Below are 4,404 nucleotides of genomic sequence, written 5' to 3'. Positions count from 1 at the left end.
ATATATAATTTCTCTTTCCTAATACTTGTGGTCTTTCTTGATCTTTTTCTTAGGTTATTAGTTCATTTGTTCGACAACCACACATGGATGAAATTTCCTATGTCAGGCACAATGCTAAATGCCAGAGATACAATAGCAGACTTAGTTTGTTCTCTAATGGAGTGCACATTCTTATGGTAAACACAGACATAAAAAAGAGCAAATGAGCAAAGAATAATGAATGTTGATATGTGTTACGAAGGAAATGAATGAAGTTGGAGAATGAAAATAATAAGTGGGTAGGATCGGATGTAGTAGTCAAGGAAGTACTTTCTGAAGACATGACGTTGAAACTGAGGCGTTAAAAAATGGGAATACAAAGGCATAGAAAACTGGGAAAAAGAAAGAGAAAATAAACTGTAGTGAGATTGGAACATCTGTGAAGGATGGGAGACTGGCTGACGCGATGTTGGAGCCTTAAGATGGGTTACATAATGCAGGGTCCATTAGCTACAATAAGGAGCTTTAGTTTTCATCCAAGAACAGTTGGAAGCCAAAGTTGTCATTGACAGCTCTTTTATCGCTCTTCCCTATGCTTTAAGTTGAGCATCTCACATTGTTTTTCTCTTTATAATGAGACAAAACAGTTGTAAACATTTCTTGTTTGTATGCCTCATCCAAGCACTACATTTGTCCAGTGTGATACCTACTTTTTGATGTTGATGAAACATTAGCATTCAGAAGGATGTCTTACATTTTATATATTTAGAAAATTAGTGCTTTGACTTTTTATCCATTATTATGAGAGATGAGTTCAAATCTCCAATTACGATTGCACCTTTTTCTATTTCTTGTTTTGGTTCTGTCAATTTTGCTTAATATATTTTAATACTCTGTTATTAGTCGCGTACAAATTTAAGATTGTGTATCTTCCTGTTCAGTTGACTTTTGTCACAGTGACATATCCCTTTTCACTTGAGTAATACTACTGCCTTAAAATCTTCTTGGCCTGTCATGGATAGAGCTGGAGCGGGCTTCCTTTCCTGCTCTAGTATTTCCACGATATGTCTTTTTCTCATTTATCTGCTTTATGTTTTGAAAATATCCCCTCCCCCTCCCAAACAGAAATACACAGATTGCCATTTGTTTTTCTCAATTCCTATATTCTAATTACTGTCCTCAGTCTCATCAGTAATTTTCTTTATGACCTCTGGGTTTTGCATCCTGCTTAGAAAGGCTGACCTTACTTACAGTTTGTAAATTTATTCACTCATTTTGTTCAAGTATTTTCATAGCTGTGTGCTTTGTGCTTAAATTTGTATTCCATTTGAAATATTTTGCTGTGTAAGGATTTGGGTAGTAATGTTATGTTTTGGTTAATGGGGACTACTGACTAGTTGATTCTGATGTATAGTAAGGGTTTAGAACAATGAATCTAAACTTTCATGATATCATTTAGATAAATTTATATTCTTTTTTTTGTATCTATCAATAATACATACATATGAGTTAGATTATTTCAAACATTTTGAATTATATTAGTATAATTAAAATATTTCTTTAATATTCTAATAGTTAGGAGTTTATATATGTATCAATGTAGTGTTATTTGGCCAATTGCTTCAATGCTATTATATTTTCAGCTTGAGTTTTACTCTGGTAGTATACAATATTATCTCTTTTATCATTTATTGCTATTTCACTTAATTTCATTCAACTTGATTTAAAAATTGTTTCTGTTGTTTATTTTCTTTTTAAAATTTGCAATTGTTAGACCTATATTTACCCTGTGGAAATTATTAAAAGAAGCCTTAACTAAATTGGAGTTGGGAAGGCCTGTGGGGGAGCTCTCACCCCCACCACACATCATCAATGACACCAAACAGCAAGAGGCAGATTCTTGCATCTGGGACAGGAAGTACAGCTACTTAACTACTGAAGGAAGATCTCACTCCTCACCTGGCAACAGCTCAGCCAATGAGAAACCCCACAGCTCAGCCAATGAGAAACACCACAGTTCAGCCAATGAGAAACACTACAGCTCAGCCAATGAGAAACCATTGCCACCCTGATCTGTTCCTGTCCCCCAGTGGTCTTTCCTTTAGAACAGCTCCTCCCTCTCCCCTTTTTCTCTGTAAGAGCAGCTCCCTCCTGTGTTCTCTGAATTTGCCTGTGGTTTGCCATAGCACACACACTGAGAATTGCAATTATTTTGGTTGTGTCTGAATAAACTCATTTTGACGATAAAATAATGGGAGAATGTACTTTTTACGTTGACAACCCATTCTCTAATTCTTTAACCTTCTACCTTTTTTTTTTTAGTGATCTTGTAAAAAGCCCATGTTCCTTAATTCTAAGAATCTTATTTTCTGTTCAACATCTGTTGGAAAACTTTGCAGGTGCCGGAGCACATAGTTTATGCATTAATCTGTTATAATTAGCACAACAACTCTATAAACCTATTCTTTCCTCCATTTCTCTGAGGAGAAACCTGAATACTAGGGAGGCAAAACAAATTATCCAGAGTCATATGCCTAGACATTGTCTATTCATCATAAAATTTTCTTAATATACCTTATGTCTATTTTTATTTCTGATTTCCATTTCTTATGCAATTTGTCTTACTGTATTTTGTTGTATGAAGTATATTTTCTTTTGTCTTAACTTTAGAAGACATATTTTTATTATGGTCAAAAACAGATAACATAAAATTTACCAATTCAACCATTTTTACGTGTGCAATACAGCAGTGTTAAATATATGCGCATTGTGCAACAGATCTCAAGAACCTTTTCATCGTGCAAAAATGAAACTCTATTTTCATTAAAGAGCTCCCTTTACCATCCTACCCATCAGAAGACATATATTCTTAAATGTTTCAAGAGTATACTATAATTATCTTTTAAATTGTTTACATCAAGAGGACGTTTGAAGTCTCCCAGTTGAATTTTGAAATCCAAGATACATTTTCTCCCTTCTCCTAACATCAAGTGTTTCTTAATATAATCTGGGTTTTATTTCTATACGATTATTATGTAATTGCTTCTCACCTACAGATCTTTAAATAAGAATGTTTAACCATTTTTTCAGTATTACAGCCACATCTGTAAGATTTAGAATTATCTCTACTTTTAAGTGGTTTGAGCTCACTCTAAAGTAATTTCTGTGACTTCCTTGTGACTTATCTCATTATTTCAATCTTTCATTAATGATTAGAATATGTATTCAAGAATTTCTTCCTTTTAAACTGTGGGAATACCTGCTATGATTTTGAGTCCTTGAATATGTGAGACTATTATTGTTCTAATAACTCCCAATAGCACATTAATAAGAGTTGCTTTTTATACAAGTTAAAAGTTTGAGAGATTTCTCAACTATTTATTTCAGGTGTAATATCACCTAATTTATAGTTTTTAATTTTTTAAAATTTTCCTTCTGTGTCATATTAAACTTTAGTCTATAATTTAAGTCTGCTGGACTCAGTCATCATTTGCAGATGTAAAACCATATATATCTATAAATACATATTTTGTCACAACTTAAGTGTAGTTATTGAGTATTTTCCTTCCAGTTGCCATTTTACATTACTATGCATCTGCATAAAGATCTACATGGTTCAAGTATGGTCAAGTGGACTCAAACGTTTTCGATTGCACATATTTACCAGTGAAACTCTAAGCATGCACCTCCAAAAATTATATATTTATTTAACAATTTTATGTATATAGGACTATTAATTCACATATTAAATATTAATAAAGTTCAAATTATTTCCAAGCAATTTTACAAAAATAATTATAAACGCATGAGATTTCCTTTCTGGCTCCAAAGTCAACATCTGCACTTTGGTGCTTTGCCTTGGTCATCCATTAGGCTCCAAACACTGATCACATCTGACCTGTTTACCAATATAACCCGTTGCCATCCACAGTGTCTGGAAGCTCTTAGGTGCCCAGTCAGTGTCATGGAATGATCGTCTGGACTACGAATGACTCGTTCCTATGCTAAGTTGATAAATGCTGAAGCAGGTGTTCACCTGCTCAAATCACACAGCCTTCATTCCAGAAGGGTAACACTGCAGTGCAGTTTTCTTTCCTGTGCTCCAAAGTTGTTCAAAATGGTACCATGCAGAGTTCAGAGTTCCATGGCTTCCTTGCTGGAGCTGTCACAGGAACTGAAAGGGTGAGATGGAGGGAAAAGGGGATATACTCCAGTTCAGTCTCCCCAAACAAATTTAATGCAGCTTAAACCTATGTTCTTTGCCTACACAAATGTGAACAGATGATAAACAGCAAAACAAACCGAGATGTGGTTTAAAAGTCATGTCCTTGCACAATGCTGTCGTTTCTATAGACACTTATTATTATCTCTAAGTGGATTGACACATGCATGTGACAATCATATTTCCTTTTGTCTTCTGGCAGT

Source organism: Equus asinus, chromosome 2 (assembly GCF_041296235.1).
Source record: "Equus asinus isolate D_3611 breed Donkey chromosome 2, EquAss-T2T_v2, whole genome shotgun sequence".
Lineage (NCBI taxonomy): Eukaryota > Metazoa > Chordata > Mammalia > Perissodactyla > Equidae > Equus > Equus asinus.
The sequence above is the reverse complement of the archived record's forward strand: the minus strand, read 5'-3'. Positions refer to the sequence as shown.